Raw genomic sequence first — 23,737 nt, forward strand, 5'->3', positions numbered from 1 at the left:
AGACCTTCTTAAAAGGAGCAAAGTGGAGCTTGGGCAGGATGTATAAACAGGGTCAAACTCAAAACAAGGTTTTTTTGTTTTTTAAAAGGCGTACTCGGAAGGTCACAAAGAGATAAAAGTCAAAATGTTACTGGTTTCAGATTTCAGATGCATTTATTTGGATGGGGTTCTTTATTGTTTTGGTAGACTTGGGTGTGGAGGGAAAAATATATGTTCTAAAGTTCGTTGAATCATACTGTGTTTTCCAAAGTGTCTGTCTGATTAAAACATTTTTTTTAAAAAAAAGCAAAAACAGAATTGAAAAGTCTACCTAGGTAGCCAGATGTTTAGGATCAGGATAAAATAAAATTGTTTCTGCCTTGACTTGTTTGTTCATATTTGCTATCAAGAACATAACCCTGTATGAAATGACTCCAGATAGTTCTGCCTGACAATCAGAAAGCTGAAACAGTCACTCTCCCACAAAATGTGTACCCAATGTCTTTTAGCTGATCACATAATGGGAGATCTTACAAGTGCTTGCAGATGGCTGAGATAAATTAGTTCAACTTCTAGGTATCACAGGTTGATCTGAATTGAACAATTTACACCTGTTTGCTTTCAAAAGCCAATACTTTGCCTTTTGGTTTTTTACAAGGAGTAGGGGCCCAGTGCAACTGATTTACTTTCATCCATGTCTTCTGAGAAAAGTTGTTCCCTGAGGAACTGAGTCAAGATTGTCAATTTCTCTATGCAGAAGTTATGGCACATTCATTCCCCATGTCATAATGTGGTGCTGTTTTTCCCTCTTATGATTCTAGAGTCTCTTAGCAGCAGCATTGACCCTAAGATCTGGAGAGCAGCTCTAATATCAGAAGCTGTCAGAATCAGCTGGCTGTAAATTATCACTGTAGATCATTAATATGAACACCAAAGCTGCAAAAGAAGTGCAATCTGCTTGACTCTTTTCTCTAGAGAGCAAGTGCGCCACTTTTGCAAAGCTCCTAACTGAATAATAATCATGGTATATTATAAGAAATGGATAAAAAAGCAGAAGGATCTTATAAACAATATTCAATCTTTGCTGAACCTTGCATCACCTTAGCCATGGAGGCCCAACCTTTTAGAAGGATTTGGGTGGCGTTCAGCTGAGTACAGCAATGCCTCACCCACTACCTAGTGGAATTTTCAGTCCTAAATTAGGCAGCTACATGACCCCTCAGCTCCCTATGGAATTCATGGGGAGAATTAATCACCTAAGAAATATTTTCAGAAACTGGCCTGCTGAGTGAGGAGCCACCTAAGCAAACCAGGAGTGAGGTGCCAAGGAGAGGAGCTTAGATGTTTAAGCATCTGATCTGGCAAACCTGTTTGATGAGCAAGGGATAGAAAATTGCTATGCCTAATGCAAGAGCACCCCATGAATGGAAAGCTTCCAAGGGATTTTCATTGATGCCAATTTATAGAGCTCAAGGATAACATCATAATTACAGTCTTTGGAGTGCAATGAGATTTAGTTAAATATTGTAACAATTGTAATACAGGGATGGATTTTTGACATACCATTTTCTTTTTTCATTATACACTTTGTTGGAAGAATGAGTGCCAGAATTTCTTGCATCTGATAAAACACTTCATATAGGTGATTAATATATAGTGGTGTATTACCATTTTTTATTTGATCAGTTAACCAGTCAGAGTTCTACCTGGTTACAGCTTTTCTTCTCTATACGGTGATTGCGAAGTGCCTCGCCAATCATATTTCAGAAGTTATGGACATACTATTATGGTACTATATATCAATGTTCCCTCTAATTTTTGGCAGGCTGTGTGTGCAAAAAATTTCTTCTGTGCAAATTGTTGTGCCTCTGTGCACATTTTTGTGCACGCGGTGTTTTGCCGTGTGCGCGGGGTTTAGGATCTGTGCACGCACGCACGCACACAGCTTAGAAGGGGAACAGTGCTATATATGCTTTAACAGACTAGAGAAAAGATTTAGAATTTGGTCTTCTCATTTTCAAAAGACTGAAAAGAAAAAGAATTCAGCTAACAAGTCTTAGAACCCATATTCTTTCTTCAGATTCATGGGCACATCCCAACTTGCAGAGATCCAAACACAGACTGAAGATCCAAGATGAAGGACAAAAGAAAACAAATGACTGAAGATTATTTTTAAGAATAAAACATGTAATAAAATCATACTTTCATGATTTTGCATTATAATGTAAATACTTTATAAAAGCAGAAAATATTTCAGTTAGATGTAAATTTGATTCTAAAATGGACATTTGAAAAGGGCTGACCCCATGAATATTTTTACTTAGTTTAAACTAAGATTTTTATGCAATACTCTCATCAACAACACATGTGAAAGCTGTATGTTGCTGTACTGAATAGGATTCACATCTTGGCAATCAGAAGCTCTCTGAATGGTTCAACTCAAGCCACAAAAGTACTACCAAGAAGTCTAAGTTCAATACTTAGTTCTGGCAAAGATTTCCTGCAGGACCTTGAGCAAATCACCTAATATCTCCATACTTCTATTTCCCATCTGTAAAACTGCACCAAGCGATTTCTGCCTGAAGGTCATAATGTCTGTCTGAAAGACATGCTCAATCTTAGTAAGAGCCTGAACTGCATCCCACCATGTTTAATGATGAAATTGTACTTACCCCAAACTGATTTATGCTTTCTACTAACTGTATAGCAAGAAGATTTTTCAAGGTCAGCTGGTAAGACACATAGTGGGAAGCCTACCCCCATGTGATTGGAGGGGTATCATGTGATCAAGAGTTTTAGCTTACCTGAAAAATCTATTTCAGTGAGGTTATTTCCATCTCTTTCCTTGAGAAATTGAGGCTCCACTTTAGCTGAGATCTAGGATGCAACTGGAAAAAAAATCCAGAAAAAATAGTTTTTTTAATTATAGGCAACAGTTCTAAAAACACCTAGATCTATCCATTTCTGTGGCTGCTTTGCCTCCAGTCCCTTACCTGCCTCCTTCCTCTTCCTAACACATTCTTCAAATTAAAAAATAATTAGGGGACTGGGCTTATGAGACTGGTAATGGAAGCCTCCATCACCATCTAATAGTTCCTTGATGGCTGAGAGCATGTGAAATATGATTTGGTGGTCTCAGTCCAGTCCCTGGGTGTTAATTGTAATGCCTGTCCCATTAATAGGTCTTGTAAGCCACCACCATAATGGACACTAATTGGCAATAAAGGCCAATTTACATGCAGATTGAGTGGTCCTCATGTTATGCAATTGTTTCTTCCAAGTCAGGAATGAGTCCAGTTGCAGGCATCATGGAGAAACTTACAATGCAGTTTCCTCCTGCTGTACCTGTTAAGTGGTTATATAGAGGACTGTAGTCTACAGAGCAGTAAATCCAGCAAGTTCGCAAGCTTTCAATTAATTTTTGAAACAATTAAACTAAGTTATTTTCAAATTGTATGCTTTAAAAAGAATTCAATGCTGGCCTGAGACCTGCAAACCAAGGTTTAGCTCAAAACACATTTTATTGTTGAGCTGTTATAAACCCTTGATATTAAGGATTTATAATGCAAATGCTGACACAACCTTAACTCTGGCCATCTGAGTGCACCACTATAATTAGATGACAATTTAATTATTTCAGCTGCAGCGGAACTGAACAAGTAGTGCAAGAAAACAAAAACTGCAGCATTTATATAAGCTATGGGTGAGACAAACTAGTAGCAAACCAAGTATAGATGCATGCACGTATAAAACCTGACAGAAATTGTGTTAGAAGAAAAAAATTCTATTCAAGTATCACTGACTCAAGAAGAACTTAATAAATAAATATATGGCACCCAGCTTTGCTTTTGGTGTGGAATAGAATTAAAAAAAGTCATAATGCAGTTAGCTAGTCCTTTTATTCTTCTTCATATGAGAAAGATTTGAGGCCATTCCGAGCAACACAGGATGTGTTAAACTGGAGACCAGTGACTGACTCATCAATAGATAAAAATAGATTTAAACTGAGAAACAACAGCTAAGAAAAATGGGTTTGGTAGTGGGTAGCAGATGAAAGAAAAATCAAGCCACATGAGAAAAGTTAAAGAAAGTTGTGAGAGGATATGTTTCAGAATATGCCTCTCCCTTCAATTTATTCTACACCCAATGTTAAATAGAATATTATATATAATGCTACTAATTATGTATAATATTGTTCATCAGCACTTGAACTGAAGGGAAGATATTTATTATGAAATAATTAGAAGCCCAAACCGCATATTGTTTCCTGGACCATATCTATGCAATAATATATATGCAAAACTACCACTGGCCACCCTGATGGGGATGAAGTTAAAGCTACCTTAAAAACCATCAATGGGACTATAGGCATGAGCACGACATGACAGATTAAACTGCTGATGAACAATAAATTGAAAGGGTAAAAACTTATTTTGCTGTAAGTGGTAGTTTATCACCCATTAGGTTATGATCACTTCAAGGCTAACAGATACATAATTGGAGAGGAAAACGAGTACTTGTGGCACCTTAGAGACTTGGAGAGAGCAGTCAGTCAGCATGAATTCACGAGTAGCAGAATGAACAGCTAGCCAGAAGGCATAATGAGCTCTCAAGTGTTTCTCTTTGAACTTCTCTGACACAAGGCATGTCTACAGGCAACGTAAGTCCATGTTTGAACCCAGCCTCAAACCTAACACCCCTTACGTCTACACTGCAATTGCACTAATCCTGGTCTCCGAACCAGAATCCCAGGACCTTGCAAAGCAGAGGGTCCAAGCTCAAGTCAAGCTGGAACCCAGGGTCTGAGCCCTATGGTTTTCCACTGTAGGCACAGTTCTGCTTGACTCAGGTCCCAGAAGTCAGCCAAGTACCCCACAATTCCCTAGGACAACTTAGTCCTCTCTCTTTCAACAATCGGCAATCCACTCTACTGAAAATGGAGGCTGCCCTCCCCCCCGTTTGGTGAACAGCAGCAGCTTGGGTCAGCATTAACCCATTCTCTTCCGATCACCAATCTGGAAGCATGCTATCAGAGAGCCTCACATGGGTTTGCCACGTAGAGCAAACTGATCAAGCCTTTTTGCTAAGTGAGCTGCTTCATAGTCATGGAAGCACAGCCAGATTTTGGTGAATCTCTGGTGTGAGGCAAGTAAAACTGTGGACTTCAGCAAAAGCACCAGGAATAACAACACGTACCAGCAAATAGCTAAAAGGCTGGCCATTCTGCAAATTTTCCAAACAGGTGATCAGTACAGGGAGCGTATTAAGTACTTAGCTGAAGGGCGAGTACTGGAAGATCAGGGACAAGAACTGCACCTCAAGCAACTTGCCAATGAAATGCCCATTATATGACAATTTTGACCAGGTTCTGGGCACCGCACCCAGGATGGAGCCAACCATGCTTTATGACAACCTGATCAGCAGCGATGGTTCCCTGCTGGGCCCTGAATGCACCATGGGGACTGATGGGAGCCAGCAGCAGGCTCCCAGTAAGGAGCAGAAAGTGATTCTTAATGAAACCAGGCTTAGAGGAGGCTGTGGATCAGGATCAACAGCAAATACTTGGTCCCTATTTGGAAGAGCTGTTTGATTTCCCTTCCCGCCCCCACAAGGAACAGCCCGCTGATGAGCCTGCAGAAACTCCAGTGGAGACAGAAGTTGCCCTGGAGCCCAGTAAGTGTATGGCTCAAATTTAGAGTTTATTATTACAGTAATGGGAGGGATTTCTGCTGTAAGAAAAAATGCAAAAATGATAAACCCTGGCTACCAGCATTTGGCCACTAACGGCGGATTGTATCACAGCCTAGTATCCCCCATAATGAGGAGTTAAAAATGGTGACTTAGAATTCAAAACATTCATAAACAACTGTAAAGGTTATTTTAACAGTTAAATCACAGGTGTTTGGTAAGGTCATTCTGGTTTTCCTTTTCATTTACAAGAAATTTGACACTTTGTAATCACTCTTCCTGTGTTTATGGAGCCACTTCTACTTCCAAATCCAATGCAGTTAGGATCATGCAGTCTGCAGGTCACAAAATCATTTCTCCAGAGTATGAATGTGGTGTCCGTTTTCTCCCAGAACTGTGCCAGGTGGAGTAAAGCTGCAGAGTTAAGCCATGTGTGAGCTAACACTGCATCATGTTAATTCTCTCATGGCTGCTGATTGCTGCAAAGTTCTCTGGAAGCAGGAACTCCAGATAGTTAGTCTCATTGTGGGAAAGGGTGAATTAGAACCAGGCTCCTGCTGCATCACCACCACCACAGCATGACCACCCTGCAATCTGCCGTCAGCCCAGCAGCAGCTTGGACGTCTCCATGTTGGGGTGGCCCAAGCATTCAGGGCTCATGAGCAGCTGGACAGGGCAACTACACTCCATGCAGGCTTCCTTCTTCAACGGAAACCTCTACCCACCTCCCCTGCTGTCAATTGAGGGGAAAAGGGGCAAAGAGTGGGGACATGCAGTGGTAGAAAGATTGTGTTGGGTATTAACTATTCTTTGCATGTGGTTTTATAATGGCACCTGGCCTTCCCAACTCTGAGTGTTTTTGTCTTTTTAAGACGTTTACAAATAAAGCAGATTATGTTTTCAAGAAAATTTATTTCTATCACTGCATCACATTCTATAATAATGATTTGAGTTAATAAAGCTAAAAACATGTTCTTGAGCAATTAAGTATTAGTAAGCAAACAGTATTCCTCCGTTTAGCTAGGTACAGCAATTAACATTTCAATAAATGCCATCTATACACCTACTCTGCCCTCTTCTCCCCCACAACCAAATCATTATTCATCATGTCATTCAGACTTACATTGCATAGCAATCAAGCCCACACCCCTACCAAGCACTGCCCCCCCCCAAAATGAGCCACTTTTCGCCACAAGCACATTTGTACAGGTACTATTCCCCCTCTTCCTTTGGTCTATGCAAGTCCAAAATGGGAGCGCTCAAAGCATCCCCGACTTTTGCTGCGTGACTTCTGTACACCCCGTACTTTCTGGCTGAGGGAACATAGGTCCCATTCAGGGGGAAATGACTCACCTCTGGTTTCACAAAGGTTGTGATTAGCACAGCAAGTCCCATTAACAGGGGCAGGACTGATGACACAGGAATCCAAATGGATTTGTAGACACCTCCAATGTGATTTTAATCTTCCAAAAGCACATTCAGTAGCCATTCTACAGCTGCTAAGAGTACAATTAAACCTTTTTTTTATTTTGGTTAGGGCCTCTGAAATCAGGGAAGGGTTGCATAAGCCAAGGCAAAAGTAGGTTATTCAGGGTCCCCCAGAACAACAGTGGGGACAGTAACACCATTTATGTCAATATAATCTGGTGGCAATAGTGCCCCAACCTGTCCATGAATATAGGCTCCAGAGAGGCAAAAAAATTCTGGGATTGTGAACTTTTCCTGTACAGCCCACACTGACATTCATAAAAATGCCTCTGTGGTCCACGAGTGCCTGCATAAAAATGGAGTAGTAACCTTTGTGGCTTATGTACTCGTGTGCTCCTCAATAGCCCTGGAACAATTAGGAAACCCCATTCTCTCAAAGCCAGTAATGTGCTGACTTGTTATCATATTGGCTAATTTCACAGTTAACTGATTTAACAGCATGTTCTGGAGATCAACAAATCTGGGCTCCTTTTGACTAAAATGAGGAGTAAATTCCAGAGTCAAGGATGTTTCATCCATGCTTCAACATGCTACAGGTTAGTTTCTGTAATGATTGTAAAAACAACGAGCAGTCCTTGTGGCACCTTAGAGACTAAGGTGCCACAAGAACTCCTTGTTGTTTTTGCTGATACAGACTAACACGGCTACCAGTCTGAAACCTGTGATAATTGTGTTGTTCTTTACAGAAATCTGGACTCAAATCATTTAGGGCCCTAAAGATCAAAACTAAGACCTCCAACTTTATCCACCAGGTAACTGGAAACCAGTGTGTATTACAGAGCTTGAGTGGTCTCCTTGATTTAAACACAGTTTAACAATTAACATCTGCATTTACAAAGGTGAAATTTTCTAGTCATCTTTTGATACATCCTCATGTTGAACACATTTTTGTAATTCATTTTTGAGCTGACAAAAAATTAGTTGTAGTATGAGTCACATCATAGACAACATTGCAATCTTATTGCCAAGTGCAAATTAAAAACAAAGTTATGGGTTACTGCTACAATTTGGATATTCAGAAATTACTGAGGATCCAACATGATCAATAAATTGCAAAGCTGAGTAACAAACAGTGGGTATGCTCCTTCAGTTGAAGAATATTTGTGGTTGCTTCTCTAAATCTCAGTGTTAACCAGAATGAGTCCCATCCAGCCAGATCTCATCCAAGCTCCAACCTCAGCTAAAAACCTACTAAAGTATTGAATGTACTTCCTGGGTCAGATATCATAGAAATAAAGAGATTTATAATTGTTGGGCATTGTGCTAAAGAAAGTATAGACATGAGTGGACTCGAAGAGCTAACTGAGCTTTTCAATATTTTTGAGAGCTAGAGACTTGCCTTCCTCTGAAGCAATGAACAGGGAACACTATTGCCTAGAATTAGGTGATTATTTTTCCATTAAATCCTTTTCCTCTGATTGCTGAGGTTGGATTCCAGAAGGCTCTATTCCTATTGGACTTCTTCATCTACTCTCTTAATAACAGGTTTCAGAGTAACAGCCGTGTTAGTCTGTATTCGCAAAAAGAAAAGGAGGACTTGTGGCACCTTAGAGACTAACCAATTTATTAGAGCATAAGCTTTCGTGAGCAGCTCACGAAAGCTTATGCTCTAATAAATTGGTTAGTCTCTAAGGTGCCACAAGTCCTCCTTTTCTTCTCTTAATAACGTTATGCATTCTTCTACTAAGGGTCCTGAAGACAACTGCTACTTCAAATTAGCATTGACATTTTATATCTGCTTCTGTGTTTTTCTTGGGTATTCAGTCTGTATGACATTTCACTGCCTAGGGTAAAAACACACGCACATATATATATATATATATATATATATATATATATAATTGATCTTTCTACTGTTGCACTAAAACCATAATATGTCTGTTTTCTACTACCAGTTTCAAAGTGAGATTGCAATAAGACACTATTTTCCAGCTAAGCATATTTAAATACTGCATGAACCTGACTCCTTTCCAATGCACATTTTATTAAAACCAGCTGTGAGGTAATTATTGAACATGCTAAAAATGGCTTTTGAGAGCAGAATGATGAGTTTTGTCCATTTTGAATTCACAGGCTGAGCTTTGACTACATTTCATATTCCAGGAATTCACTTGCCTCTCACAGCAGATCAGCTTTATACACCAAAGTCTCTTAATGACTTCAGAAACATCATTTCTGAGAACTGCAGGAAATCTAGGTCAAGGTCTGATTGTAACAGAATTTACTTTCATGAGGCGTATACTCTTTATGAAATAATAAATAATATGAATACAAGCCTCAGTGAAGTCAGACTGTGGAATAAAAGCTAAGTAATGTAATTATATTTGAAAATAAAATAATACAAATAGGAAAACTAATTTATATACATAAATTGTCTGATGTTCTGAAAGTAAAACATCTGTTGGGATTTTAGCCTAGTCATATACTCAAATGGATTTCCTCCATTCCTGGTGGATTGACCACCTGTTATATTTTACAAGAAATTTTAATTCATTTTCCTACATCATATAAAGTTCTAGGAAGCAATTTCATCATCAGTTCCAAAACATTCAATTTTATGTACATCAATATAAAGCATTTTCTCTGGGGATAATTTTGACTTCTTTATGATTACTCATTTGCAAAAAAAAATTTTTGAATATTCTAACAACAAGGTTATATTCGAGTCCACATTTGCATACTAATGGACATCAGTATTTCAGTTTTTACTGTTAGCTTACTGGCTGTATACAGCCCACCTCTTCAATGTCAAATATGTTTATTAGAAATTAATATTACTATTTTATGCATTCACAGCCTGAGAATGGTAATATATGGATAAACATCATTCCTAAAAGAAGCATGTTTGTGAATACTGTATTAAATTAGTGCTCAAGGGGAACAATGTAAGAAGAGAAAAATACTGCAGCTGAATTCACTTTGCAATTGTGCTGATACTAAATACTCAAAGATCTAATTATATGTATTCTTCTAGCCAGCAGAATCTGTGACCCGGCAATAAGGGTACACAGAGAAGGCCTGTGATCTGGAATAAACTTGAGATACTCTGACAGAGTTCTGTTCAGTTCTATCTATTGTCTTATGCTTTGCCTATCACCATAATATCTTAGCCCCTTCAAATATTTAGATAATCTTTCTACTATATAATGACAGGTTTCAGAGTAGCAGCCGTGTTAGTCTGTATTCACAAAAAGAAAAGGAGTACTTGTGGCACCTTAGAGACTAACTGTGATGCATTCCAATGAAGTGAGCTGTAGCTCACGAAAGCTTATGCTCAAATAAATTTGTTAGTCTCTAAGGTGCCACAAGTACTCCTTTTCTTTCTACTATATAGTGGCCTTTCGCCACAGTAGTAATGCATCTGATCCCAAGGAGAGGCTTGCGCCAGCATTCCCAGGGAGAAACCATATTGGATAACTTTATGTCGATGGGGGTATTCTTCTGTGTTCCCAACCAATATAAAATTTGGAGCTAGAGATTACATACCAAAGCTAGAAGAACAAATGTGTGATCCAGATTTAAACAAAAAGGATGAACCTCTAAATTCAAAGCTATTATCTCATCCCATTCTTCCCAGGCCCACCAAGGAGCAGGCTTGTTGGGGACAAAGGGGTCATATCTAGAGCATCCTGTGTTCCAGGCACCCCTGGCCTCAGTAAAGGCACCCCAAAGAATCGGGGAGCATAAAGCATCTTAGAGATACCTTTGTCCCCTTCTTCAATGGCACCAAGCAGAGCTCTGATTTTGGATATCTTTAAAACTTCAGTCTGCAGCTCTGAACAACTGGTTATCCATGAGCATAAATGTCAGCTATTGAATGAGATCTGATGGGGACAGTAATCAGAAAGGTCATTTTTGACTTCTCTGAATTCCTGAGAGAAGGACTTATTTTTCCCTGCAAATGCAAATTACAATTCTGCAAAAATATCAGAGAGGATTCAGCCCAATTGTGCAGCTCACTCTCTCTCTCACTCACCCTCTCCTCCACCCCATGAAGTCAGTATGAGTTTTGAGTGAAGAGTATGGGGTCAGGTCTGATATTAGTGAATACAGAAATGGTTTCTCAATATTTAAAAACTAAAGAGACATATAACAACATAAACTGAACAAAAAATAAACAATGGACAAAAAAAATGTTTAGGCTGCCACGTAGAGAGGAGGAGTGGATAGTTAGGTTTGCTTTTGAGAATCTCAGTTGAGGCACCTGATGAAAGTCATGGTGGCAGTGATAAGTAGTACAGGAAAGACCCTTTTGTGGTCACATTAATCTTGTGCTGTATATTTTTTTGTATTAAAAAACTAATAACTTTCTCAGCAGAAAAAATGCAGCTCTTTAAAAATGTAGCAGAATGAAGAAGGAAGTGGGTTTTTTTCCATACACAAATATTTTTTCCATTGTTTACTCAGATATGTATCATCCTTCTTTGGAACATTCTAAATGCATTACTGGGAAACTTTTTAAGTTCACAGTCATTTTCTGTCCTTCAACCCCCACCAGAAAGATAAGTAAAAAAGAAAAGTGCCAATAAAATAATTTTCTGCTATAAATTTGTTAGAAAAAAGGCCATCATCATAATAATTTGGATTGAAAATTGTATCCATTTCTAATGGTTAAATGATAAGAACACTCAGGCAAAAAGGAGGCTCTATGGCCTGAGGAACCTATCTATTTTTAATCTGCCAATCACCGTGCTCTTGAGGCACCAGTGGGAACAAGCAAATTGACTTGAACACTGATAGACTGTGAGCCAGGAGGAAAGCCACTTTAGCTCTCTGTCTCAATACTCTTATTAGTAAAGTTAAGCTAGTAATATTTACCTAACTTTTAGGGAATCTGTGGGAATTAATTAGGTCATGTTTGTACAGTGCTTTGTACATTACTCCTGGGGGGAATTCTGCGCCACTGCATGTGCACAGAATTCATGGCCCCTGGAGATTTTTTTGCTTCCCCGCAGAAAAATGACTTTCTGACAGGGAAGCTGCAAGAGCAGTCACGCACCACTCCCTAGCAGTGCAGGTACATCATTTAAGGCACCCAGAGCAGCTGGTGGAGAGGTAAATCACTGCAGGGCTGGGGACACCGCAGCCAGTGGCTCGGGACACCGCAGCCAGTGGCTCTTACCCTGAGCTGGAATCAGCTGCTAGTTCCAGCTGGTCTGGAGCCAAGAGAGGATGGGACTTCTTCTTCCCCTGCAAGGAGTGGCTGGGGCTGTCAGATCCACCCCCAGAAACCTCCCCCAGCTGCAGGAAGCTCAGCATCCTTCCCTGCTTCCTGCCCACATCGCTCCTCAGCTGCAGGGGGAGGAGACGCCGTATGGGAAGCTGCTCCGCATCTGCCCAACCCTTGTGCATCTGGACCTCCCATACCCAGACAGCCCTTCCAAGCCTCACCCTGTACACCCAGAACCCCGCAACGCTCCATACCCAAACCCCACACCATTGGACCTCATTCCCTGCATCTGAAGCCCCTGCAACCAGACCCCCTATTTCCAGACCCCCACTCCTGCACCCAGACCACCCCCTGCTGAGCCTCAACCCCCCACCCCCCCGCATAACCCTGGGGCCCCACATCCAGACCTCCACATTACTGACCCCCAACTAGATGCACCTAGACCTCCACCCCACCAAGCTCCACTCCTTCCCCAGCACCCAGGCCCCTCTGCTGAGCCCCAACCACCTTCACCTGGAACCCCCTGCAGGAACCCTCCCAATGAGCCTCTGTGCATCCAGATCCCACCACACCTAGACCCCACGGTGAGCTGCCTGCACCCAGATTGTCCCACACAGAATCCTCTCACCCCACAACTGGATCCCCCACACACTGAGCCCCTCCACACTTGGATCTTGCCTGATTTAGCCTGCCTGCCCCACACCTGGTGCACCAGGTGCAGAGGGGCAGAGCCTCAGGGTGGTTCTGGTGCAGGCCCAGGCCTTGTGCTGTGGCAAAGTTGGGTGAAGCCTCACCACTGAGTCCGTGTCCCAGGGGTCGGGGGGACTGTAGGGTGATCTCCCACCTTTGTGCAGCCAGTGGCCTCTGCTCCCCAATGCAATGCTGGAGCCTCTGCATTTATTTATTGACAAATAAAATGTGTAGAATTTTAAAATATCGTGCACAGAATTTTTAATTTTTTGGAGCAGAATGCCCTCAGGAGTAGTACATGTAAAGTTCCATATAAATATAAAGTACTATAAATTATCATCATGTTTAGAAATGACTTTATAATGATTGGTTTCAAAGTAGCAGCCGTGTTAGTCTGTATTCGCAAAAAGAAAAGGAGGACTTGTGGCACCTTAGAGACTAACCAATTTATTTGAGCATAAGCTTTTGTGCGCTACAGCTCACTTCATCGGATGCATTCCAATGAAGTGAGCTGTAGCTCACGAAAGCTCATGCTCAGATAAATTGGTTAGTCTCTAAGGTGCCACAAGTCCTCCTTTTCTTTTTATAATGATTGTCAGCCATATGTATAGTTCTTTTTCCTTTCCTTGGATTGTTTTGAGGATGTAATGTTTCTTGATTTGTCATAGACTTTCAGGATAAAATGGATAGCAATCTGACATGACTACCAGCTGGTTTGGATGCTACAGAAAATAAATTAAACTGCAAAAACACAAACAATTTATAAGTAAATAAATATGTTCCTTAAATAATAAAAGGGCTTTTCCTGCCCTCACATTCATTTTTAATTAGACAGCACCGTCTCTTGCCACAACTAATTGCTGAGTTTCTCAAACGAGACGAGGTGGCAAGTATTGATTTAACTGTCAGTTGAGTTCATCTGCAACCAAGAAACGTGCCATTTTTGTTAGAAGCCATCCCAAAATGGCAAAGTTATAACATGCAGTACTGAGACTAAACACATTTCATGAACCGTGGCAAGTAGCAACCACATGCCTAGACTTTCACGTCTTATTAAGATCTGTTTTGGGGGAAGCATATCATAAGCCTTTTCTTATTTTTGGCCCATAGCCAGCCCAAAAGGATTGTTGAAGGCAGTGAGCAAAACAAAACCAAGTTTCCATATTTTTGGACACCCTACATGAGAAAATAGAATATGAAGTGTCCTTTGAAAACCAGAAGCTCACAGTTTGGCAAAGAGAATTTAATAGAGCTGTGGCTGGTTTTTATTAAACTTTTCTTTTTTTCTCTTGCTCCTTTTAAACAAAAATGGCTTTGTGGCTGGTTTTGTCTTTTCCTTTTTTTGACAAGGGACAATTTGACTGATTAAACTAGGCTGCCGCACATATAATATGCAGCCAGTTACTATGGCAACAGTTTTACGTTGACACACAGCTTAGCTTGTTTTAAAGAGTGTACCCTGTTATGTCAATTTGGAACACCAGCATTTTTCCCCAAAAAAGAAAAATTAAAATTAGTTCAAGAACAAAAAACTAAGCTGGATCCAGTATGTTATTGAATCACAGAAATTAGAGCTGGGAAAGCCTATTAGGCCATCTATTCCATCACCTTGCCAGTGCAGGTTTAGTCCCTGCCCAATATCACAATTCCATTATTGTTTTATTTCTTAAATGCAATAAAGTCCATCAGTATCAGTACGATGTAATGGATGTACATAGTAAGTCAGGTAGCTCAAAGTTATGGTTCCCTCAACAACTGTAACTCAGCCCCTTGCATATTTAAAGGATTTTGTATTACTGTTCCTTGCCAAAATATGTACAATATGATACAGGTACATTTGTCTGGAAATCAGAAGTTTTTTAATTTCTTGATGTGCATCTCATCTATAGTTTACTATTAATGTAGTTCACTACATTCAACAAATAAAACTTGATTGAGACAGATATCAGAACCCAAGTTCACGATGAAACAAGAATGAAAACTGATTTTGATTCCACTCAAAAGGCAAAAGATAAATTTGCTTTCTAACAGTTGAAGTTTCAATATTTAATCCAGGTTTTCTAGAACTATGAAGAAAAACATTACTGAATAAGCAATTTGGGAGGGGGGAACAAAACTTATGGTGATAGAGGAATCAATTCACGTTAATCCTTAAATCGAAGAATTATTACCACACAGATGAAAATTCTAACTAGTTTTATGTTGAGCAATGGAGAACCATCAGCTTTGATCTCTGAAATACACCAGATTGGAAAGGAAATGTAGATGCATATTTTTGAATCCTAAAATTTATATTTTAGTCTTCTCCATGTTAATATTCACAAAATCACTTACACATGGTCTCAGGAGGGATGAACAAGCCAGCAAGGATGAAATAAAAATTGATGCTAATCTCTCTGTTGCAGATAAAGTGAACCAAACCCCAAACTCTGAGCTTTGAAAAAGTTCATATAACATTTGTTCCACAGTGAAGCTGGGGCAGCAGTAGTTAATAAAGACTTTGGATCTATCCACTTCTGAGATTTCCCCTAGCCCTATTCTCCAGCCATCCTCTCCACTCATGGATTCCTAACTTTGAGGAGGGCCGTCTGCAGGGCCTGGGGGAAGGGATACTCAGTGCTGAGGACATGGTTGACTATTTCAGTGCAGGGTGGGAGACATCTGTAAGTAAAGGGTTCATGGGGAATAAGGAACACTAACAGTCAGTTCTCCCATGATTTCCAGAATTTCAGATAAGCATCTTGACTGAATCTTCAAGCCTTCTAAGGCATTCCTATTATTAAACTATCTAGATATTTCTAGGTTTGATCCTTTTCCTATAAACTTTGCTAACATCTGTAAATATGAATCCTAGGCTCACAGTAAGTCATTCTTTTATTTGTGAAATGAAAAGTGTGCCCCCCCTACTGCTCCCTTTAGTCCTGAGTTCAGTGTTGTCTACCTCTACAACCCAGCTTCTTCTATCATTATAACCTACAGCAATGAAACAAAAGGCATGCTTTTTTTCCAGCAATTATAAAATTACTTACTTAATTTTACTAAATGTAATTAGTTCCAAATCCATTGATGGTCACTGCCTTCTGTGCCATAATTGCTAATCTTACAAGTTAGTCTATTGTGTAACTGTGTCCAATACCAGCTAGTACAAACTGATTACCTGCACTGCTTCATGCCTGCCTGCTTTCTGTGCTATCACCCCAAAAATTCCACTAGACTTGTTAAACATCCACTCTGAGAAACCCCACGGGCAAAATATCATCAAAGTGTATTTCTCCAGATGTTGTACAAGCTCTTCTCTTGTTATGTCTCTAGGATCACTTTGCCACAGAGAAGAAAAGGAGTACTTGTGGCACCTTAGAGACTAACCAATTTATTTGAGCATGAGCTTTCGTGAAGGGCTATCACAGAAATGTAGGACTGGAGGGGACCTCAAGAGGTCATTTAGTCCAGTCCCCGGCACTGAGGCAGGACTAAGCATTATCTGGACACCCCTGACAGGTGTTTGCCTACACTGTTCTTAAAAACCGCCAGTGATGGAGATTCCACAACCTCCCTAGGTAATTTGTTCTAGTGTTTAACTACCCTGACAGTTAAGAAGCTTTTCCCTAATATCTAACTTAAATCTCCCTTGCTGCAATTTAAGCCCATTACTTCTTTACCTGTCGTCAGTGGTTAAGGAAAACAATGTATCACCCTCATCTTTATAACAACCTTTTACATACTTGAAAATTAATTCCCCCCCCCACCATCTCCCACACTGAATAAACCCGTTGCTGTCAATCATTCCTCATAGCTCATATTTTCTAGACCTTTAATCATTTTTGTTGCTCTCCTCTGGCCATTCTCCAATATGTCCACTTCTTTCCTGAAGCATGGAGTCCAGAACTGGACATAGTACTCCAGTTGAGGCCTTGTTAGTGCTCAGTCGATGGAAGAATTACTTCTTGTGTCTTGCTTACAATGTCTATAAACATTTCCAAGATGCCCACAATATCATGCAATTGTAACAGCAAGTTCTATCCAAAGTCAGACTAAAATCCTTCATCCTTCCTAAAGTTCCCAGCTTTTCTCCCATTCCATTATGTTGGCAATATCTTTGCAAAGAGAGGATGGTCAAATTCAGAGATGGGGTAAAATTTGCAAAAAAGTGTCTAGGGTTCAGATTCTCTAAGGTATTTAGGCATTGTTCCATTCAATATTTAACACCTAACCCCTTGGCAACTTGCTACTTAGTGGAACCCCCACTCCCAAGTTATGCGCCCAGGCTACCCATTTGATACTTTGGAAGAGTTAGACCCCTAGAAAGGGATCCTCAGAAGCCAGCAAGCTGAAACCATACCTTAGCAGCTGAAACTCTCTCTCTCTCGGTCTCCCCTACTCGTGCTCAATATTTCCATCATGCTTACTTTACATTTCCTTGTGCGCCCTGCCCCTATGTTTTTGTGCCAGCACTGTGCTGTCCACACACCCAGTCATCCTAATGCAGGGTTTGACAGGATCAGGTCTTCCATGATTGCCTATATTGACATGATGGCCCAATCTCATTTTAGGGCCTCCAAGCGTTTGGCTTGAGCTAGGGCTCCAAGTAGCTCATTAGCTGTAAGGCAGTGTCAGGGTTTAGGTAGCTTTGCAAATCCTGACCAGTGGCAATTAAAAGCCATGATGATTTAGGAAGTTACATAACAATTGAGCAGTGATTATGAGAATGCCAGTGGCATCTGAATGGTGGTTTGAGGCATTTGGGTACCTGAATACTTTTGCAGATCTGGGACTAGGCACTAAGTTGCTTTTGAAAATGTGGCGCTTAGGTGCTTTTCCAAATTTTACCCAGCATGTAAGTTTCCCAATTGGTCCATCTTAAGTTACTTACACTGCATGTAAAGATTTCATCTTGTACACTGTTTGTTCTGGCATAAATTACTTTTCACTCTTCATTTCTATCTCTCAACCTCTGGTTGCAAACAAAAAAAAAATCTCACTTCAGTTGTATCTAGTTCACTGCATTAACCCTTGTTGATCCTCTAACATTGCTTGTCAATACATACTGACTAAATTATGTTCAGATTTGCTTCTTGAATATTGAATCCGAACATCCAAGGTGGAATTTGAGATCCAGACCCAGCTCTGCTCTCTTTGTGAGAATGGGAGTGACATATTGATTTTTTTAATCCATCAGTTATTTAAAAACAAGACAAAAAAATGCACCATTATTTGCTCATCAGTCCTTTTTTTAGCCCCCTTGTTCTTGTATTTTTTTTTAATTCTCTGATAACTATAAAGAAGTCCTAAAATCCATCAGCCTCAGTCTTAGCCTTTTCTGGTGTTGTTTGTGGGTGGTACAGTAATTTCTTTCTGAGCATACATTATAGAGAGCTTTATTTCACTTCCATGTCTAGGCCCCCTCATTTCCATTTCTCATTTTCTTCCAACCTCACTCATGACAAGTGAAGAAAGATAATAAAATATGAAATAAACTCTTCCTTTAATGAAGACCTGCTGCCACTTTTTTGATGCTTTGTTTCTTACATGTGAGTAACAAATGCAGCAGAGTATAGAGATAGCTCAAACAAATGTATTTTTAGTGCAACAGCCTTTTTCTGTGCTTCATACAGCCACAAAGAGAAACAAAATACATATCAACATCAAAGTCTGAAATGATACAACACTCAAGGCTGGCTCTAGCTTACAGGGGCAAAATATGTTGCCTAGGGGAATCAACGAACATCAGGGTTGGAAGGGACCTCAGGAGGTCATCTAGTCCAAACCCCTGCTCAGTGTAGGGCCAATCCCCAACTAAATCATCGCAGCCAGGACTTTGTCAAGCCTGACCTTAAAAACCTCTAAGGAAGGTGATTCCACCACCTCCCTAGGAAACCCATTCCAATGCTTCACCACTCTCATAGTGAAAAAGTTTTTCCTAATATCCAACCTAAACCTCCCCCACTATAACTTGAGACCATTACTCCTTATTCTGTCATCTGCTACCTCTGAGAACAGCCTAGATCCATCCTCTTTGGAACCCCCTTTCAGGTAGCTGAAAGCAGCTATCAAATCCCCCCTCATTCTTCTCTTCTGCAGACTAAATAATCCCAGTTCCCTCAGCCTCTCCTCATAAGTCATGTGCTCCAGTCCCCTAATAATTTTTGTTGCCTTCCAATGGACTCTTTCCAATTTTTCCACATCCTTCTTGTAATGTGGGGACACAGTACTCCAGATGAGGCCTTACCAATGTCAAATAGAGGGGAACGATCACGTCCCTCGATCTGCTGGCAATGCTCCTACTTATACAGCCCAAAATGCAGTTAGCCTTTTTGGCAACAAGGGCACACTGTTGACTCATATCCAGCTTCTCGTCCACTGTAACTCGTAGGTCCTTTTCTGCAGAACTGCTGCATAGTCACTCTATTCCTAGTTCGTAGCAGTGCATGGGATTCTTCCGTCCTAAGTTCAGGACTCTGCACTTGTCCTTGTTGAACCCCATCAGATTTCTTTTGGCCCAGTCCTCTAATTTGTCCAGGTCCCTCTGTATCCTATCCTTACCCTCCAGCATATCTACCACTCCTCCCAGTTTAGTGTCATCTGCAAACTTGTTGACGGTGCAATCCATGCCATCCTGCAGATCATTAATGAAGATATTGAACATAACAAAATGGATATTAGAGGCAGCTAAATGTTTTATGACTGCTATTGGGTGGGTGTCTGCAGGCATCAGAGTGCACAGATGTTCTCCACTCCATCTGTGTGACCAGAGATTTTGCCTCCGTTACCCAAAATGCCTTACAACACTTTAAATGGGAAATTTTCAGAAAAACCTCAGAAAGTATTTAAATTCAGAAAAATTCTAATTGCTGCTTAATTTGGACATAAAACAAGTGGAAATAGTATCAGGACCCTTTGGAATGCTTAGGATAGTAATTAGTTTTAGGAATAAATCTTTAAATAAAAATTAAGAATAGTTTAAATTAGAAACATCTAGTAATGCTGGCTATAGGGTGATGTAATATAGTGGGCAATCCCATTTCTAATATAGGGGTCCATTACCTATGATGTAATGAGTCCACTTCTTATGATGCAATGGCAAATTCCACTTCCTGTGAGGAATGACTCAGCAAAATCCCATAGAGATCCATTGAAGCCCATAGGAATACATGGAACTTTCAAACAGGAAGTAGCTAGGGTTCATCCAAAGGTCACCTGAAAAACTCGATAGGCATACATTGAGAGGAGGATGAAGGAGCTACTAAGACACGTGACTAAGTAGCATATAATTAACATATGATAATCTCTGGAAACCGATTGGCTGAGCTTGAGTGTCACATGTTAATACATGTGACAAATTAGCATATGCAAATCCCTGAAAGCTGAATTACAATAAATTATCGCTAATAAGCTGCAAATTGTATAAAAAGGCAACATCCAGCAGAATAAAACTTTGTAGGGGACAGGGACCTGTAGGAGAGCAGAACCCTACAGGACACCTGGAAGAAAGATGACACTCAGAGCTGCAGCAACCACACCACTGGGTAAGAAAGCTAACTATTGCCTTAGCAGCAGAGTAGCTAGCTACCCATGATCACAACCATTGACAATGCTCGCTAGCCCCAGACAATGCTCACTAGTGGCCATTGCTCACAAAGCAGCTACTACTACAGAGGTACCACAAGCCATAGCAACCGCTTCTGTAATAGCTAATTATTTTTCCATCCTAGTCATGCCGCCCAGTAGCAGTGCAACCCAGGCTCGCTAGAATCGTTCCCAGGCAGCTCTTGCAGCAGCAGTAACAGCAGTCCACCCAGGGTTCCAAGGTTGCCCCTGGCAATGGCCGTTTCTGCCACCGAGCCAGCAGTGGGCCACCGCAGCAACTACCAACAGGCGTCCGTCTCTGCCACCACAGAGCAGCATTTATCTCAGCAGCAGCTTGTGGTGAACTCACCAGAGAACCTGCGCTACCTAAATTTACCAATGATCCCTAATTTAAACAGAGCAGAAGGACCTTGTAAGACCGTTCAGAGGGATTTTGAAGAAGGCTTCTGTAAGTTCAGTTTTCTTCTACTTTAACATCCTAGAGCATATGGGTTTCGATTTTAAATAAAGCTGAATGTCTGTGGTCTGAGTGAGATCTCCTCCTACCCATTTAGCAACTGCCATGCCAGCGTTTACTAGATGCTTAGTCTTAAGTGTTTAATATTGAATGTTTAATTGATGTATTGTTCAATGTTTAATTATATTGTTATAAGGTATAGAGTATTAAGTGAATTATATTGTTATATGCCATAGAGTTGACATTCTTACTGTAATGTTGCTTTTTTATTTGCCGCGCCACTTTATTCCCTTAACTGTAATCCTATTTTATTTCTCTACTCTTTTACTGTAACCACTCGCTTCTAAATAAATATTTTTGTTTTAGAAGATTTCCTGCTTGATGATCTATTCTTGATCGGAGGGCTGTGTCCGTGTCCCAGTTTTTGGAAAGAGACTTTGAACTGTTGCATATGTATCCATACTGCAGCGGGTGGTGTACCTGGCTGCAAAGCACTTTTCCCACAGAGATGTGCTCATTTTACATTTTCTATAAATACTTCAGTGGTTGGAGATAAGGAGTTGAACTTTGGTATTGCCATGGTACCTTTGGCCATTTCTGCTGCCCATAATTTGTACTGTGCTTCTGACATTGTGGCACAATTTGATTGTCCATAGCATGCAGCCATGAACGTGGTTGCCAGCATACCATTGCCGCGTGGATGTCACCCAACTGAGAGAGGTGAGTATCTAGCTTGAAGAATCAACACTTTGCCCAGGTCAAAATAGAAAAAACCATTGTATCTCAGCCTGAGAGTGTGTGGGCAGCTAACAAGCCCAGTACAATGTTCCACAGTTGCTCTACAATAAAATGGATGTCTATTACAGGGTTCCATAATCACTAAAGATGTTAGGTCACATTCAAAGTATATAGTGCAAGAGTAGGACAAATGTCAGTGCCATCTGGTAATACTGATATTCCCATTGGTTTCTCTTTTGCAATCAACACCACTTGTTGTATAAGGATTTTTTTTGGCTTCCTCGTGTGAGGGCCATATCTTCTTTGTTGAACACCACACCTACATAGTTATTTTAACAGCTGTGTTGTCTCTGCCTGCGACGATTAGTTTGTGCTTCAGTGCATGTTGGTGGTGAAACTTCTTGCCTGGAATGAGTTCTGTACAAATGATGTCAGTCAATTGTTTCTTATTTTCAGTAAACATAAATACAATTTTCTGTGGAGGTGGCGGTGTACCTGTACTCAGCTGATGCACTCTCCTTGCTTCTGTAGCTTTGCTAGATCTTGTGACACTCTATCTTGAAATCTTTGTACCTGTCAAAGATGAGGTATACATCACCTGCTGCTAGTTTATGTTCAATGTAGACTACAAAACTGTTCATGACATACATGATGATATCACTTGCTGGCCAGTGTACTACCCAAAGAACTGTGGAACCATCACGGACTCTGCCGGTGACTTCTTGTGAAGTATGTTTAGCTGAGACTTCTGTCTGCAGCTGATTCCTTAGGTTAAACTTAGCCTTTGCAATCTTCATGTCACCAGAGTCAGTGAACACTGATGTTGGCACATGAGCCAACTCATGTCACAAAATATTCTTAATGTCAGCTTCTTGTGAACTTGTGCATCACCACCCTTGAATAGATGAGCTTAGCGTTAGATACCTTTGATGGACCAACCAGAACATGCTTTTTTGTCACTGCCAATGTCGGTCATAGAACCTTATGGGCCAGCTACATTCAAATTCTTGCATTTTGCAAATTCATATTGGAAGTGCATTGTCTACATTGATTAATGGTGATGTCCTTGTTTATTGGCTGTTGCTTCTGGGTGCTTACTGGTGTCTAAGGGACCAATACACAGTTCTAGCTTCCAACTAATGGTTTCTCTTTGCCTTTCATTCACAGCAATTCATAACTTCATTTCTTCTTTGTGGATCTCTTGTATTTGTGCCTCATGGGTGTAATTTATGTTTGCAATGTCTTCCACCTATAGGCTGCATATGTGGAGGCTAAGAGCCCAAGTCTTGAGTCTCTCTGATTTCAGGGTTCTTCCAATGATGCAACCATAGCCTTCGCCATACCTCATGATGGTGGTTTCAATATACATGTCACTCCAGAAGCATAAACGAAAACAAAAGGTGAATGAAGAAAACAGCTGACCATGTGTTAAGTTTATAATCTGTGAATGTCTGTAATTGTCCAGTATTTGAAAATTAATTCTCATGAGTGAATGTGAGAATTAGTTGAGTGAATATGCTCAGAGTACAAGAAGAATGTGTCCGGGTTGCGGGGGTAGGAGAAAGAAAGTAGTATACACTAGTATGCCCTAATACAGACATAAAACATATGTACCTCCTTGCTAATTATGTTCCATAATATTAGTGTGAAGTTTAAATTAAAAAAAATAATTAAAATTAAATTAAATAAGTTCACTGTCACCTGGCTTGTGAATCAGGAGTTATAAGTGCACATATTTCAAAATGCTCAATAAATGACAAGCTGTCAGGCAATTTCTTTAAAGGTAGAGTCTTGAATTTCAGAACACACACACACCACTGTATGAACACTAGAACAAGGCACTGACAAAAAACTTGCATTTCGGTACCAAACTATTAGGTTTTCAAAGTGCTGTACCAACATTAGCTAATAAGTCCTCACAACAACCCTATGACACAGGGAAT

At 40.4% G+C, this 23,737-nt stretch overlaps 1 protein-coding gene and 1 long non-coding RNA gene across 2 annotated transcripts in view; one reads left to right on the forward strand and one right to left on the reverse strand.

Moving 5' to 3' along the window:
• LOC311519794 (uncharacterized protein) overlaps positions 1-21,178 on the forward strand; it is a 202,579-nt gene extending 181,401 nt beyond the window's left edge. Inside the window, exon 4 of the transcript XR_014711373.1 lies at positions 20,725-21,178. The gene's annotated coding sequence lies outside the window, so the exon portion shown is untranslated. The remainder of the gene's footprint in view (positions 1-20,724) is intronic.
• LOC311519797 overlaps positions 1-23,737 on the reverse strand; it is a 176,309-nt gene that overhangs the window by 81,218 nt on the left and 71,354 nt on the right. Inside the window, exon 2 of the long non-coding RNA XR_014711382.1 lies at positions 2,784-2,867. This is a non-coding gene — a long non-coding RNA (uncharacterized lncRNA). The remainder of the gene's footprint in view (positions 1-2,783; positions 2,868-23,737) is intronic.

The sequence above is a fragment of the Lepidochelys olivacea genome (genome assembly GCF_965140295.1).
Source record: "Lepidochelys olivacea isolate rLepOli2 genome assembly, chromosome: 4".
NCBI lineage: Eukaryota > Metazoa > Chordata > Testudines > Cheloniidae > Lepidochelys > Lepidochelys olivacea.